Raw genomic sequence first — 18567 nt, forward strand, 5'->3', positions numbered from 1 at the left:
TATCCATTTAAGGTTCACAGTTAACCCGTGAAATATTATTATTACCATCTTACAGATGAAGAAACCTGGGAGAAAAACGTTGTTTACCAGCTACTGCACATGGAATAAGAGACACATCTAAGACTTGTACCTCAACATTCTGGGTGTTCTTCACCGTTGTAATGTACTGCCTCTCTTAAAACCTTGGAAGAGCTCACTTCTTATGATTTTTATTGCAAAAAATCGTTGTGAGTAATGTTGTTGCAGAGTTTTGTCTTGTGAAAAGTACCATGCAAATGGTGGTGATTTATTCATCCATTCATCCTCAATTCATTGACTGTTTTGTTCTGCTAAGCAATGAAAGCATCAAAGTCCTTGAAATGTTGTATTGTTTCAAATGCTGGATTGACTTCTCCCTTCCTATCCAGGAACAAAGGGTCAATAACATTGATTAAGCCTATTCTTTTTTAAATTACTTTTTGCTAATCTAAAGGTAATTTTACATTTGCCAGCTCTCTTCTGACCATTTTATGTTTCCCATACAAATAATGAAAACAGATTGAGCCATCTGCCTCAGTTTCTCCAAACGTCCTAATAAAGGTTGGAAAAGCAATCTCCTTTATTAATATAAATACCCCAGAGAAAAAAATTACAACTTAAAGTCAACTGTATGTAATACTGTATGTAATTAAGTGGAGTTTATTCCAGGAATGCACAGATGGTTTAATATCATGACATACATCAGTGCAATTAATCAATTATTAAATTAAACAAAAAGAAAAATTCATGCTCATAGACAGTAGAAAGGCAGTTTTCAAACATATACCATTTATCCCTGCCCTACACAGCAGCCAAATATATCCTTTTAAAACAAAGCCTATTATAGCATTCCTTTGTTCAAAATTCTTCAGTGGTTTCTCACACTCTTTGAAAAAATTTCAAAGTTCTTACAGTGTCCTGAAAGGTTTTATATGATCTGGCCACAATCATCCCCCTAATTTCATCTCTTAGGCATTTTTCATCTTATTCTCTTCCATCTGCTTCTAAGAACCAATATACCTCCAGCTACCTCAGGGCCTTTATAATTGAAGTTTTTCTACTGAAAACACTTTTCATTATATTTTGCCTCCTCACTTCATTCAAATTTTGCTGGAGTAACACTCTTTAGAGAAACCTTCCTGTGGGAGATAGTTTTCTTTCTTTGTCCCTGTATCAAGATACTCCCTAATCTTGCCTTATTGTCTTTATGTCATGTATTCGTAGGAAACCATATATTTATGTATTATTTATCTGTTCTATTGGAACAATGCATAGCACATGCTAGATGTCCAATAAATGTAATTTAAACTCTATATGCCCCATGATGAATATAACTATGTATTCTTTTTTTTTTAAAGATTTATTTATTTATGATAGACACAGAGAGAGACAGAGGCGGAGGCAGAGACACAGGCAGAGGGAGAAGCAGGCTCCATGCAGGGAGCCCGAATCGGGATTCGATCCTGGGACTCCAGGATCGTGCCCTGGGCCAAAGGCAGGCATCAAACCGCTGAGCCACCCAGGGATCCCATAACTACGTATTCCTATTATCATCGAAAACAATTGACATAGATCAACAGCTTCCATCATATTTAAAGTAACATTTTATTTATATATAAAACACTACATAGTGTGCATGACTTTAATTTTGAAAAGGAAAAATATAAAAATACATACTTATAGATATACAAATTAGCATTTTATTCGGGACACGTAAAACTCCTCTGGACCCAGTAACTTCAAAAATCCACTTGAAAGAAGTGTTGAAATATTGTTGCTTAAATATGTTCAATGCTCAAAGATATAGTGACCGTGGCTAAATAAAGTAAAAATTTAAGATATATTCTTACAGTGCAAATATACAAATAATAATCACATTTTGAAGAGTAATCATATAAAAATCATTCACATCAACAGTGGATCTTCAGATATTTTTCATCCCACATAAGAAGCAATTTAGAAGTCAGTAAGGTTCCCAGGCTGATTTTTTTTTTTCAGTAGCTCAGTACTGTCATCAAGAATTCAAGTTTTTAAAATCTGTTATCCTTTGATCTGTCAGCTTCTCCTTGATTTGGGTCCTCAATGCCCCCAGTTTGTTGACATATCAAGTGAATCATTGTCTTTTGTTAGATCTTGTGGAAGAGCTAAAGAAACCTCTCCTTCAATCATGGACTATAATTGGGCAGACTTAGTTCCTCATGTACAGCTCTGAATGCATAATGTCACCCGGACAATGTTGCACATTTACTGGCTCAGATGAAGCAGGTTCCAGTGTCCAGATCAGCTTTCTCTCAGTCACATGGTAGAGAAGTAGATACGTGAACAAAAATGGAGTGCTGTAACTGAAAAGAAAGAGGTGAGAGATAGATGCTAGAGAGGCAACTGAAACTGTATCTCTCTTTATTGGCACATATTATAATCTGTGAAAGAAAAGACAGATAGACTGACGGAAAGAAAGAAATAAGTAAAATATGATAAAATATCTAATCAAGCATAGTAATGAGTCCTTATACACATTTTGACTTTTCATAATTTATATATTAAGAGAAAATACAAATTTTAATCTCATCTAAGTGATAAATATAAGCTTTATATCTTCTTAGATTAACAAACTCATTCTGGGTAAACAATAAAAAATCACATTTTCAAGTATACAGATCTGCTCTGTATGTTACACACTTAATTCAGCCTAGATATCTATGCAAATCTACAGAAATAATAAAGTAGAATATTGAAAGGAGCATCCATTTGGTTCACCAACATGGTACAAATTAATTAAATGCATTGAACCTACTTTCACAGCTGCACATGATAAAATTGATGCTTCTGCAAAGATTATAAGCTTGGTCCACTTGTCCCTAATCCACAAAGGACAGAAAGTCTGACTTTACAAAATTAATACAATGGACAAATGGTAGTATTTACAGTGCATTCACAGTGCAGCTACACGTTAAAAACCTCAGGAATTAAACATGCGGAGAACACCAGAAGTCCAAGCAGTATTCTACTTCTGTATTCTAGTATACTATACAGTTACGGGTTTCCTGTATATTTAATAACATTGGTTCCTGAACATATACATTGGGTTGAAACATATGCATAAATATGGCTCTTTTTATAACATTTGAATAGTTGCTTCTGGGGGTGGTTAGATTAATTATTTGTGTGATGTAATAGTTCTAAGTTCTTTCTGTCATTGAGAACTTGACTGTTGATATGAATAGTCATTACCTTCTCCACTTGTAAATTTGGATCAAATGAAGGAGTACTATTGCCAAAGTCAACTTTGATTCTAGCGAGCTCAACACATCTTGGGTTTTCTTACAACTGATGTAGAAAGAAAAAAAAGGTAAATATTAATTTTGCCCCTGTCCTCAGGAGTTTCTCCCTGTGAACTCAGATTCTCAACAGATTTCTCAAGGAACCTGTTACAGCAGCCCCTTAGATTTAGATTTGCTCTCAGAGCATATAACTCTCTCTAGGTCTTTCAAGTAACAGATAACTATATTCTGAATCTGTCTCTACCTCACACTTTAGCATTAGCAGGAAAAAAAAAAAGAGGGAATGCTTTGATTTATGAGGGCACCTAATGCAAAGGAATTTAGGTATCATTGAGGAGTGCTGTTTACTTGCTCAGTCTAATCAGATCATGAGGGTAGTGAGCCAGCCACAGTGCCTCTTCTTACCCTTACATGAAGGGCTTCTCTCAACTTAGTTGCATGAGGAATGAAACAAAAACAACAAACTTAAGAATTGGTCTATTATTTTGCAATGAGCTGATTTTCATCTTATGTTACAAAGGCATAAATATATAGAGAAAACTACAACTGTTACATCCATACTTTCCACATAATTTTAATGAATCTAGACAAGAAAAAGAATAAATAGGCCCTGTTAAGTTCTAGGAAATTACTTTAATATATAGAAATAAACATTTTCAGTAATATTCTAGTGAAAGGAGTTAATATAGTATACAATGTATCTTAGGCATAAAGTTAATCTCAGTGAACTAACTACATTTCTTTCCTCCATATTAGTTCAGGTTTTTTCCAATAGTTCCCATTATCTGTATGGAGTCATAAGGCAAAGAACGTCATTCAATTACACAATTAAGGATAGAAATGTGGGGGCACCTGGGTGGCTCAGTAGTTGAGCATCTGGGGATCAAGTCCCACATCAGACTCCTCACGGGGAGCTCCCTCTGCCTAGGTCTCTCTGCCTCTCTCTGTGTGTCTGTCATGAATAAATAAATAGAATCTTAAAAAAAAATAATAGAGATGTGAAACGAATTGAAACAAACAATATTAATGGGTGCCTAATTTAAAGTAAGCAGTGTTTCTTAAAAAAGAGGACTCTGTGGATTGTAACAAGGAGCTTAAGATATGACGTTCCTTTCAAAGAATTGAATAGGTCACTGTGAGGAGAGAAGGCATGAAGGTATTCATAAATGAAACATACAAACAGTAATGTTTGTTAGTATTTGATTACATGCAAAATAACTGATTACATGCAAAATGACTGAAAGTCAAAGAGAATAATGTCAATGTGAGAAAAACTGGAAAGCTTTTCTCTCTTTTTTAAAAAAATATTTTATTTATTTATTCATGAGAGACACACAGAGAGAGAGGCAGAGACACAGGCAGAGGGAGAAGCAGGCTCCATGCAGGGAGCCCGACATGGGACTCGATCCCAGGTCTCCAGGATCACACCCCAGGCCGAAGGCAGCGCTAAATCTCTGAGCCACCTGGGCTGCCCTGGAAAGCTTTTCTTAATGAGGTAGAATTATTTAAGACTTATAGCTGTGATACAGACTATAAGGTTCCTGCCACTTTTTTTCCTTTACTCCTCAGTAGCATTACACAAATTCTCAGAGCATGTTACCACTCTAAATAAAAGAATACATTCCCCAGCCTCTGCTTCAGCAAGATGTGGTCATGCTAGTGACTAGGTTCTGGCCAATCAGATATAAGATGAAGTTGGAGCTTATATAACTTCCATGAAGGTTGCTTTATAAAGGCATAATATTTCTGGAAGACACTCCCTTGTTGCCTTTGGTTTTCTCCATCTTTGGGCCTGAAATCCAAAGGTGATGATACTGAGACTGTGTCGTCACTCTAGAAACAGAAAGTTAGAATCAAAGGAAGATTCTTTTGTATTAGAAAAAAAGCGAAGTCCCAACTTGTTTGTATTACTGTCATTTTTTAAAATATGCAGTCAAATCTAAACCAACTAATATGATAGATAGGGAAGGTAGGTGTCTCTGCCTGGGACACGAATAAGAGGTTTTCTTTGTATTGGCTGCCTTGGAGAACATATTAAAGAGACCATATCTGCTCTCAGAGATTTTACCCTAAAGAAGAGAAATATGCTGAGCAAAAATATTACTTCTTGTCTTGATATCTTTTCCTAAATTGATCTTGAAGGTGCAATAACTTATGTTGACTCGGATTCTTTTTTGAATGACAAGCTAGAGACCAGTTTCATATATGTCAGTTTTGCTCTAAAGCAGCGATCATGTGGTCTGAAAGAATTTTCATCATGATGTACTTTGTCCCAAGCATGTTCCAAAAAAAGTTAACAAATACCTTTGCATTGGATTTTACTTTAAAAGAGAGGCATGTAGAAAATAGAAACAGGGGCGCCTCAGTGGCTCAGCGGTTGAGCATCTGCCTTTGGCCCCGGGCGTGATCCTGGGATCCCGGGATCGAGTCCTACATCAGGGGCTCCCTGCGGGGAGCATGCTTCTCCCTCTGGCTCTCTCTCCTCTGTCTCTCATGAATAAATAAATAAAATATTTAAAAAAAAGAAAATAGAAACATTTAGGGAAAAAATTCACATATTCAAAGCATTTGACAATAGAAATGGCAAAATAATTTTTAGAAGATTAATAAGGCAAAAGCACATTTTAAAAACAATTAGAATAATCTTTTAGCCACTTAGGGGATTTTAACAAACAAGAAAATTTAGTAATTCTCAGGGTTAGCTTATTTTCTTTTTTATTTTTTTTATACTTTATACTTTATACTTTTATACTCACAAGGAGCCCAATATGGGACTCGATCCCCAGACTCTGGGGATCATGCCCTAGCTGAAGACAGACACTCAAATGTTGAGCCACCCAGGCTCCCCTATTTTATTTTTTTGAATTTGTTTCTTACAATACATGTTGCTTAAATGTTTAAGAACCAGAATTACCAAACTATATATGTGAAATATTTTCCAGTATCTTCACAGTAACGCTTAAGTTCAAATACTATGCATAGATAGCTTCAGCAATTGCCAAAAATGTTTTCCTGCTTTGTTTTTTTCCTGCTTTGTTTTGCCTTCATTCCGTAACACATTTATATTATGCATATATATCAGAAGTATGTGTTTGCAAAATCTTTTGTGACAAAAAGGAATAAAATATAATTGTACATACTCCACAAATGGCAGAAAACAAAGTTCAAAGGCACCGATAAAACCAGAAAAGCAATTTGATAAATTGCCAAAATGGTTTGTCTCCCTTGAGTTTTACAAATTCCTTTCTGCATATCTGGAAAGATAAAGTACAGGGAGTTTTCAAGGATCATCTTAAAATCCTTTCCAAATGTCATTTGCTTTCTTGTCTAGAATAAAGCTTCAGTTCAAATTAACATAGCCCCCTTGCTTAGGTTTAATTTGGATACCTTCATTCTTAAGGAGCCAGATATTTTATACAAACAGTTAAGAGTCTTGTTTGGCAAGCAGTTGGCAGAGGGGATCCCTTTCCCTAGAGTTTTGAGTGTGGGGGTCTATCAATGTCAAATCTAATTGTTCTCAGTGTTTTCCATGATTGATGGAGTTGAAGCCAACAAGTCCATAACATATCTCATCATTATAGCTTTCTCACTGTGGGGCTGATTGGTGCACCTGCCCATGTCTGACCAAGGGCCAGTCAGATTTTTTTTTCTCTCTCTCTTCTGCTCTTACAGAGTAAGCTCCTTCCTACCCTGAACATGGATTTACCTATCATTTAAATGAAACATGGATTCATGACTAAATTCATCAATGAATCAATATAACTAATTTTAAACACAATATAGGCAAAAGAAAAACTGATCTTTGTATATGAACTGTAAGATAGACATAGACTAAAGCTGTAAAATGGGTGTATGATTTAACAATAAGATGGGAATAACTGCAAACTAGCCATAAACTGTAAGACAGGCATTGACTTAGATGCAACAGCCCATCGTGGAGAGGCAGTTAAAGAAAACACAGAAAAATTACAGCTCCAGTAGCTGCAGAATCCAAGGGCCATCCATTTACAGTCTTAGAAGTTCATGAAGATGATTTTTGCAATATCTTTTTTTGATACTGATAAGCTCGTTCTGTGTTCCTGGTGCTAAGCTAGTTCAGATATGGCAACCCCTTTGCAAGGGAACTATTATGAGAGGAATTCACTGATGTGAGTTAGTGGGCATAGGTACAGAGATCATTTTCTCTTAGTAGAGAAATAATTGCCTATCAGAACAACATCTTAGAATGCTCATATGAGTCATAGTATGGTAAGTGCAAACACACTTACCGTGTGCACGTGTCTGTATGGGTGTATAGTGTGTCGAAAACAACAAAATTAACATTCCATCTTAAGACTTGGCAGCACATAATTAATGATTTCATAAACCTGATTTATTAGTCTCAAATGTCTATAAGTATCATGTTTACTATAAGTATAAAATACAACAATTTAGTAGACAACATGAAATCATTTTTAGCATAAAAATTCACAATGAAAAAAACAAAATTCAGGATGAAGGAGTCTTATACATTTTTTTTGGCTTACAATCTTTATTTCAACATCAACAATTAATCAACAGAACTTATCATGGTCAATTGGCTTGCCATCCCAATGGCCATTATATAGGATGGCAGTATGTTTCCTCTTAGAGACTGTGCCAGTTTCACTGTGGAACAGATGGCAAGTCAACTGGGTTTACGTGGGTAGTCTAGATAATGCCATATTAAGTGACATCTTCCAGCAGGAATCAGTTTCATTGGACACTGGTGCCACTTTGACACATCACAAGGCTATCTGCTGCTTTCCATCAGACCTGTTGCCACTGTCACATGAAAATTGAGAATCTTGGGCCGTCATTGAGATATTTAAAACGTGCATTCCTGGAGATCTATTACAAAAACACCCAGCGTCCAGGTGAATTTCTGCCCTTTAACTGTTGAGAAAGAGAAGGGTGTGGTTCTAGTCCACATTCAGAAAGAACTACTGGTTTAACGGATTAGAATGCACCTTCTCTGTCATATCAAACACACAATCCACAACTTTTTGTCTGGCTGAAAAAAAAAACAATGATATTCTATTCCCTTTATGCCCTGCAATATAGTTGCCTAGAATAATTGAAAAACAGCACTTTCACAGGAAATTAATAAAAATACTAATAATGTATAAAATCCTTCCTCATTATTATATTCTTATTAAATGAAAATATCTGACACCCTATTTAGTCTAAACCCAGGTTAAAGCTGGCATGAATTTGTACATCCTTAGCATGAGCTTGGAGCAGAAATAATTTCCTCTCCTACTTTCCTAGAGCTCTGACTTCTATTTGACTTTAGCTCAGCACTTCCATTTTTATACCAGAACATGAACCCTCACTGGTGTTCAATTCCTCTGAATTGAAATAATGTCTCAGCTAACGAGCAGCTTCCAGTAGGGATCATGTAACTGGCATAGCTACGGCAGAAACAACATTGTGCTCTGCCAACGTTCCTATTTCATCTGCCCTGGGTAGCTTTATTGTTGTGCATGTTTATGAGCATGAATCTTCTTGTCTAAAGATTACAATACAAAGGAAACAGATCTCTGCCTCTGAAATGACTAAAGCTTTAGAGTGTGGTGCCTTTGATAGCAAGAATTGTAGTTGGGCAATTTACATCTTAGAGCAATACTACCCACCTTTTTGCCAGATTGTAATCAGTTTTAAGACAGTCTCTATTTCACCAGCTGAAAGAAATATGTAGATTGCCTTTCAACAGCATCTTTTAAAATTAGTTTAATGCCTATTTTATTATTTTTGAAGAAAATAAGCAAGAATTTCCCTGTTTTCTATGCTTAATCTTTTTGATATATTATTAAGAAATTATTTTGAATTGGGGCTTATTATCTTCAGTCCAGCATGCTTAAGTTTGTATTGCAAATAGTCAACATTTTTTTTTTTAAAGATCGAGGCATTCTCTGTTGACATCTTTGTGGGTTTAGCTTTAAAATCCATCTCACATACACCTGCTTCCCATGAGGAGCAGCCAAAATATTTTGTTCAAAGCTCAGTTCTATAGAGCATTACCTAGTGGCTAGGGCAGATGACAAAAAGTGAAGATAAAGCAAAATTTCAGTGGATCTGTATTTAACCGAGGATTACTTTGTGAATCCAGGCAACATGTGCCATGTATTTGCCGTTTGGTAATATCCCACTCAAATTTGCCTGTCTGCATGCACAGGGCAGAGAAGGTATGCACCCCTGAAAGAAAGATGATCGTTTTGTTTTATGAGTTAACTCAAACACCTCCACCTTATCCTCTATTCTTAATCAAGATTTATTTCTTTGCTTTTTTTTTCCCCCAAAGGGAAGTTAAGAATACTACTCAAGGCAGACGGGTGCAGACACTATATCAGGTGCCCTGTCTATATGGCCTTATTTCATTCCCACAACAACCATTTGAAGTAGGCATTATCGACGCAGTTTTATAGTTCAGAGAACAGAGGCTGAGGGAGTTCATTTAACTCTTCAAGACTCACAATTTACAAGTGAGAGCAAAGAGTCAAGATTTGAACCCAGGTCCACATGACTTCAGAACCCATGCTTTTTCCCACTATCACTGATGGCAAAGCAGTTTTTCATCTCTTTATGCCAATTCCAATTGATTGGCAGTCTCTCTGGAAATTTTGTCCTTAGAAAGATTCTGAAGTCAAGACTGGTGTCTGTTCGTCTTACCTGAGAAAGATGGGGACGGAGGAGCTTTGTCAGAATGCTGCGTACTTGATATGAAAACATGTCTCCCAGTATCAGGCCTGTTTTCTGATCTACAAGTTGGAAAACAGGCTTTTGCGTGTTTTCATGTTGGCACTCAGAGTTGAAGTGACATCAGGCGGGGCCCTGCTATGATGCTTCCTTTGGAAACAGAAATCTGTTGCAATGAGATTGATAGTTAAGGAACAGTTTAAGCATGATGCACATTTCACTTTTGCTTATGTGCAATTTCATAAGTGAGGAAAAACTACATGACAATAGAAAAACTGCCCCGTTCTGAACCAAGATGCAAAGGAATGTACAAAATGCACACATGCGCACTCCTCAGATATCTACCGGTTATCTCAGCTGAGCTGCGAGCCGCACCATTACATAGCTGGCATTACAACTCTGGCAGATTTCAGATCATTCTCGCTTCGCCACTTCACTGACTCTCAGGCCATAATTCTGAGGCCCCCTCCCAAGTAAACATCAGATCTCTCTGTCAAGGTAAAGTTTCATATTGAATTATTTATCTATTTTCCCAACCACTTAGAAAGTATAGAACTATGCTACCATTTGTATGAGCTTCCTATCTTTTTCTAATTTGTCATTGAAGTGTTTACGTGTTTGTGCCTCTAACCCCATTTTTCCCCATAAATCTGTGATCTTAACTGTATATAAGAGATTGGTTAAACCACTCTATGGTATTGCTGCCTTGGGATCTGTTTTGTGTGGTCAAGTGGCCCGCAGGGGGCTTTAACTGACCCTAGCCCCTCATGCAAGCTCAAGCCCTAAATAAAAGCCCACACATACATGAAAGTAAGTTTTTGATATAACTTCCCCAACTGCCCCTGTGATAAGCACTCTCCCCAGCCCTTCCAGGGCTTCCCCTTGTGCACCCCATAGATTAAGATCCCTGAAAAATTTACTAAAACCCCACTCCTTTTGATTTGAATTGACCAAACTGGCCTTAGCCCAGAACCCCAAAGCCCCCTGCCCGCAACCCTAGTAAAGGCATGTGCTCCAGATTCGGCTACTTTCCCTGCCTACACCCTGCCTTGACTTCCCCAAGCAGCCTCTCAAGGTGTGCTATGAAACCTCCTCTAATCAATTTCTCAATTTTGATTCCTCTGTGCTCTTTTGTTAAACCACAGCTCACCCTCAGATACTCTGAGCTCTACTTAACAATGCTATTTTAACAAAGTCGCAACAGAGTGAATTTGTATAGTGATTTTTAGGAACATGTATGTCTCATTTTAGCAGCACTTACTGTACCTGAAATACTCAGATTAGACTTTGATAAACAGGCATTAAAAAAACACACCTTGGAAGAATCTAATTGATTCAGTGGCAAACCAAAGGTAGGGAAGCAGGAACAGACTCCCCTGCAGATGGGCAATGCAGGGATGCAAATCACTCTACTTTTTCTTATCACTGTGCTCCAAGGATCCTAAATGATGCTAGTGGTAAATTACTCCTCTGTGAAAAAAACTTTTGATGGTCTAAATTCTAAACAATCGCTGCAGTTACTGTTGAATTCCATTAACTTACAAAGAAGTTTAACATTAGCACATTTTTATGGCATGAACTTTAATGAATATTGTTTTTTTTTTGAATATTGTTTTTTATATTAAAGTGATTTCAGGCAACTCCCAATATGCAATTGGCCCTGACCTATGTGAGCTCAACTATATGGATTGATAACAAGAATAAATTCCTAGCAATGCAGAATTTTTCAAGCTCACTTTTGGGGTAGTTCATTTCTCTAATGCCTGTGAAAATCCCTGTGTCTAATAAATTAGATTAGGAATAAACATATTCTTGTGTTTAATTTGTTAGAAATAAATGAATAGAACACAGTGATTATAAAGACCAAAAATTAAAAAAAAAAAAAAACAAATAAACAGAACTTGAGTTCCTTCAATTCTGTAAGTCTATGTGAGCATTGTGTGTGTGTATGTGTGTGTGTGTGTGTGGTGTGGGTGTTTGAAATGTAAAACTGAAACAAAGGGCAAACCATAATACACAATACTTTGGATTGGCATGTTAAGCAAATAATGATACCCACCCACCCAAAGGTGTCCCTGAATCTGTGAACCTGTTACCTTACTCAGCAGAAAGAAATTACAGAGGTGATAAACTTAAGGATACTGGGATGGTGAGATCATAGTGGATTATTAGGGTGGGCTCAATGTGATCACAACGTCAGTATAAATGAAAGAGGGAGGCAGGAGAGTGAAGAGATGAAACAAGGAAGGAGAGGTTGGAATGATATGATTGTTGGATTGAAGAAGGAAGAGGGGCAATCTTTAGAAACAGGGAAGGAAAGAGAGTGGCCCCTCTTGAGCCTCCAGAAAAAACAGTCCCTGCCTGTGGCTTGATTTTAATATCTTGAGACCCATGTCATACCTCTGACCTCCAGGATTGTAAGGTGATAAATTTGTGTTGTCTTAACTCATTAAGTTTGTGGTACCATGTTACAGTAGCTACGGGAAACTAATACAATTATTGAAGTGCGATTTTAGTGCACAAGTGAAATTTTTTTTAGATGTATTTATTTATTTGAAAGAGAGAGAGCAGGGGCAGGGGAGTGTAGAGGGAGAGGCAGAGAGAGAATCTCCAGCAGACTTCCTCACTCAGTGCAGAGTCCGGTGTGGAGCTTGATCACATGCTGCTGAGATAATGACCTGAGCCAAAACCAAGAGTCAGACACACAACTGATGGAGCCACCCAGGTGCCCCATGTGAAATACTTTAATAGATTTTAGTAGCTTTAAAATTGAAAGCAATTCTCTGTTTAAATTGTTTTATTAATAAAGAGCAATCAATAAAATTGATTGTGATTATTGTTACTTATTACATAATTATTACTCAAAATAATCTTGTCACAGAGAAGAGAGGAATGTTAAAAAAAAAAAAAAAGATGTCAAGTATGCCAGGTACGTCACAGCACTAATGCTACAGTTCACGAATTCTGTTGGCTCTTCCCCACTCTATCATCTTTATATGATATCTGGTCTGATTTAATTTTCAACCTTTATAACTCTAACTGACTGGTTAAACAGTTGTTTAAAAATTTGTATCAATATGTTTATACTGCAGAAGAAAGGGAAAAAGATCAATTGCTTCCATGACATGAACAATCACTGTAATTTCTTTGAGGGCAGGGACCACACTGCATTCATCTTCTTCCCACCATCTAACTCAGTGTCTGGCATACAATAGAACAATCAAGATTTGACTAATAAATGAATGATAAAAAGAGGAGGTCCCTACTCTCCAGGTATTTCCTCTATAATTCCCATTTCTCTATTAATATTCTACTTCAAAACCATAAGTTAACCAAAATTTTACTAGACACTCTCCACCCAGAACCAAATTCCTTCTTCCCTAAGTTATCATGGCCCATTTGTACCACTGTGAAGCTCTTGTCACGGCCTGCCACCTATTAAATCTAATTATATACGATTTGATTTCCTCTGCTGAGTTATAAGCTCTTAATTGTTAAGGGCATACAGTTTATTCATAACTGCACTCACCAGAGAACGTACAGAATAATTTTCATATGTTACATGATCATAAATCGTTGTTCAATTTAAGTTGAAAGTACCATCTCATCATTACCTATTTCACTCCTATCAATTCATGTTTGTAAAGGTATGAGAATGTCAAATGTCTTTACCTAGGCTTTAAAACATGTACATGTAAGATCATACCTTTACCTCATTACCTTTACTTATTTTATACTATAATACATCAAATGAAGAAATTTCCTACAGGAAACTGATTCTTTGAGATTTCAACATATATTACATGCACTTGTTCATGACCCTAGCTATAAATGAGTTATTTTTTTTCTTCCCCTTATCAAAACTGAACAGTTTAAATGAGTCTTTTTGATGTAAATGCATTTTCATACATTTTCAAAACATTTTCCTTCCTCCTTTTTATCTCTCTTGATCCTCACCTTACCTCTGCCCACATTATATTAATGCATGTCACATCCTTATTTTCTCCAGTTAAGTGACCTATTGAGATTTATGGAGACTAAGTGGTAATGACTTTAATAAAAGATTTGATGTGAAACTGCCTTTGCAATTTAAGAGTATGTCTCCCACAGCCCTTCCTGGACACTAAAATAATCTGGGCATCAACCTTATGTCTCCATGTACAAAGGAGGCAGACAGCTAGAATTTCAGACAAATTGTCTGCATCTCCCCCTGCTTTCAAGACACCCCAAGCTCAAAGCCAGTAACACCACTACCTCGGGTGCCACTAACGTAATTATACCAAATGACCCCAGGGAACTGCAGCTTTTCCAGGGTCTAATGCAGAAACATCAACAGAACAACTGTCACAAAGAACAGTATCTAGCTTGACTCTCACATTTCTATCACAAATAATCTACATGGCAGCATCTTGGATAAACCGAGTCCATGATGTTTCACAAGTAAGTGCTAAGTTTTTAGGGAACAGTAAAGAAGTTTGTAAAGCAAACATGAAAAGAATATTGGAGAAAAATGAATTTGACTGGAGGACATGGATGAAAAGAAAAAGTTTTCTCTGAGATGAAGCTACTCTCTGAAGAAAGAAAAATGGTCTCAATAAAATGCAAAGGAGATATCACTAACAAATATAAAACCTATATATATATATGTTACAAAACATGTTTTAAATACACACAATGGGGATCCCTGGGTGGCGCAGCAGTTTGGCGCCTGCCTTTGGCCCAGGGCGCGATCCTGGAGATCCGGGATCGAATCCCACATCGGGCTCCTGGTGCATGGAGCCTGCTTCTCCCTCTGCCTGTGTCTCTGCCTCTCTCTCTCTCTCTCTCTCTCTGTGACTATCATAAATAAATAAAAAAAAATTTAAAAAAAATTAAATACACACAATGATTAAGGGTATGGTTTCACAGATTAAAAGGATTCACATATTTCAGATGACATTTGTAGAGTTTCTAATAAAACATGAGAAATACGGTATGTTGAGGCTTGAATTGTCTAACAAGAAAACACCTCCACATCTCTCTCCAGTGATCACAGTAACTTCTACATATAATGAAAGAGAAGATGCTTTTAAAATTTAGATAGCCAAACTGTGGAAGGAGCCTCAGTGTCCAACAAAAGATGAATGGATAAAGAAGATGTGGTTTATGTATACAATGGAATATTACTCAGCTATTAGAAATGACAAATACCCACCATTTGCTTCAACGTGGATGGAACTGGAGGGTATTATGCTGAGTGAAGTAAGTCAGTCGGAGAAGGACAAACATTATATGTTCTCATTCATTTGGGGAATATAAATAATAGTGAAAGGGAATAGAAGGGAAGGGAGAAGAAATGTGTGGGAAATACCAGAAAAGGAGACAGAACGTAAAGACTGCTAACTCTGGGAAACGAACTAGGGGTGGTAGAAGGGGAGGAGGGCGGGGGGTGGGAGTGAATGGGTGACGGGCACTGGGTGTTATTCTGTATGTTAGTAAATTGAACACCAATAAAAAAATAAATTAAAAATAAATAAATAAATAAATAAAATTTAGAATGTAGGGACACCTGGGTGGCTCAGTGGTTGAGCGTCTGTCTTCAGCTCAGGGCATGATCCCACAGTCCGCAGATGGAGTCCTGAATCGGGCTCCCTGAGAGAAGCCTGCTTCTCCCTCTGCCTATGTCTCCACCTCCCTCTCTGTGTCTCTCATGAATAAATAAATAAAATCTTCAAAAATAATAAAATAAAATATAGACCTATCAGGGTTTCATATATAGCAGAGCAGCTCTCTCATTGTCATCTGTTGAAAGCCCATTACACGAGGGTTTGTTAAATAAATAAAAAAATAAATAAAATAAAATAAAATAAAATAAAATAAAATAAAATAAATAAAATAAAATAAAATAAAATAAAATATTGACTGTATGCTGGAGCCAGCTCACACCAATTTGTGAGTATTAAAGAAATTATGTCAGTATAAGGAATTCTGTTAAACCATTGGTAGCTGGAAACTGTCCACAGTGGAGATGTTTACAAATATGGAAATTATTTATAAATAATTATTTTGCACACATTAATTTATGAAGCAATATTTAGCTTCTGTGGGTTATTTTGCGTGCTTATTTTGTAATTGCTCTCACATTGTTGTGTGAACCTATGTTTTATCTCCTTAGCTAGTTCCTAAAGTTCTCATTGTCAAGAAGTGAATTTTCTGTTTTCTGTTTCTGTCTAAAAGACCGCAGTATGGTACTACCTATAAGATTACAATGAATATTTAAGTGATGTCAGGTAATTAGTTACATATTTTTGAAAAACACTTAACTAATTCTCAAGAGGAAAACAAATATAATAGTTTTGTGTCCCTTTACTTGAAGCAAACAGTTTCAAAAGCAATAATGTTAAGAAAAATGTGCTTTATTATTGTATTAGATATAATCATACAAATGTACCTTCTTTGGTACATAGCATCCTCATTTTATTAAGCTGTTCCCTTAAAACAAGGCTGATAGTTTGTCTTTTGGTTGTTTTTTTTTTTTCTTTTCATTCTTTAATTTAAATTTCAACTAGCCAACATATAGTATATCAGTAGTTTCAAATGTAGAGTTCAGTGATTCATCAGTTGTGTATAACACCCAGTGCTCATTATAAGGTGCCCTCCTTAATGCCTGTGATCCAGTAATCCCATCGCCTCCCTCCCCTCCAGTAGCCCTCATTTGGTTTCATATAGTTAAGAGTCTCCCTCACTGCACTGCTTCTCCTATTCCACATATGAGTGAAACCGTATGCTAACTATCTTTCTCTGATTGACTTATTTCTCTCAGCATAATACCCTCCAGTTCCATCCACGTCAATGTAAGTGATAAGTATTCATCCTTTCTGATGGCTAAGTAATATTCCATTATATATATATATATACATATATATATATATATGTATATATATATATATATATACCACAGCTTCTTTATGGATTAATCCGTCAATGGAGATATGGGTTCTTTCCATAGTTTGGCTATTGTGGACATTGCTGATATAAACATTGGGGTGCAGGTGCCCCTTTGCACCACTACATTCTTATCTTTGGGATAAATACCTACTAGTGCAATTGCTGGGTCATAGCTTAGCTCTATTTTTAACTTCTTGAGGAATCTCCATACTGTTTTCCAGAGAGGCTGCACCAACTTGTATTCCCACCAACACTGTAAGAGGGTCCTCCTTTTTCCACATTCTTGTCAATATCTATCTTTCCCTGACTTGTTCATTTTAGCTATTCTGAGTGATGTGGTTTTGAATTGTATTTTCCTGATGCCAAGTGATGTGGAGCATTTTTTTTCATGTGTCTGTTGGACACTTGTAGGTCTTCTTTGGAGAAATATATGTTCGTGTCTTTGGCCCATTTCTTCACTGGATTGTTTGTTTTTTGGGTGTTGAGTTTGATAAGTTCTTTATATATCTTAGATGCTAGCCCTTTATCTGATATATCATTTACAAATATCTTCTCCCATTCTGTAAGATGCCTTTAGTTTTGACTTTGTCTTTTTGACAATGCTGCATGCCAATCACCAAGGATGCTGCTACTTTGCAGTATTTATCAATAAATGTTTCTTAAATGACACATTAGCTCTCTTAATAGTTACAGCAAGGAGAGAAGATCAAATGTCTAACTTTCTAAGTTTATAGGGGCCAGGTTTTGTGTCCTCAATTTTAGTTTCTAGTCGCTTGCTATTGGATCAGAAAAGTGGCAATGATATTTGTAGTATAGTTTTGTATTTAGCAAGCTCTCTTTTTTAGCTTTGGTTCTATTGGGCTTTCTTTTAGATAACCATATCATCTGAAAATAAAATTTAGTTTTAAGTTCACAGAAATAATTATGGATCCTAGAAATAAATCCAAATATGGGTCTCCAAACTGGTATTGTACAGGTGCCATGGTAAAGGATATTGTGTTGCTTCTGATCTTGAAAAATGTTTCTAGTCTGGTGTTTGCTTAAAATGTTTTAGTAAATACTCTTTGTCAGGTGAAAGGTCCCTTTAGTTCATAATTTTCTGATCCTTACTGTTATAAAATTGGCTTTGAGCTTTATCATCCGTCTATTGAGCTAATCATGTGATTTTAATAGTTTAGGCCACTTATTGCCAAATTGCATTAATAAATTTTCTGATGATGAACCATCTATGCATTCCAGAATTAAATCCTACTTGCTCTGATGTATCCATTTTTAATATAACGTTGTGGTCATTTTCCTCATAATTCACTTAGAAATTAACTGCTTATAAGGTGAGAGTAGTCCTATAATTTTGTTTTCTTCAATAGATTGATCAGACTTCATTAGCTTCCTACTCAGTGCTAAACCCTACATCTTTGCTAATAAAACTCCAGTTTGTTCAGTGCAGCTATCTTCCTAGCAGTTTAAAGATCTTGATTAGTCTGTGCCAGAAGTTTTGAAATCTTTTTTCGCAAGCCCTATTACACTTTTCAAAAGTTTTAAGGACACCAAAGAACTTTTATATTGGTTAAACGGTTGATATTCACTGTATTAGAAATTAAAACTGAGATATTTAAGACATACA

General features: G+C 36.3%; 1 long non-coding RNA gene across 2 annotated transcripts in view; it reads right to left on the bottom strand.

The window, feature by feature from the left end:
• Positions 1-1659: 1659 nt before the first annotated feature.
• LOC144304375 (uncharacterized) overlaps positions 1660-18567 on the bottom strand; it is an 85361-nt gene continuing 68453 nt past the window's right edge. Inside the window, exons 4-6 of one of the 2 annotated variants that reach the window (XR_013371268.1) lie at positions 9990-10182; positions 3250-3345; positions 1660-2360 (exon numbers count right to left, since the gene is read on the bottom strand). This is a non-coding gene — a long non-coding RNA (uncharacterized LOC144304375). Of the gene's footprint in view, positions 2361-3249; positions 3346-7835; positions 8214-9989; positions 10183-18567 lie in introns of those variants that run through there. The other variant, XR_013371270.1, reaches the window with a different exon arrangement.

Source organism: Canis aureus, chromosome 33 (genome assembly GCF_053574225.1).
Source record: "Canis aureus isolate CA01 chromosome 33, VMU_Caureus_v.1.0, whole genome shotgun sequence".
NCBI lineage: Eukaryota > Metazoa > Chordata > Mammalia > Carnivora > Canidae > Canis > Canis aureus.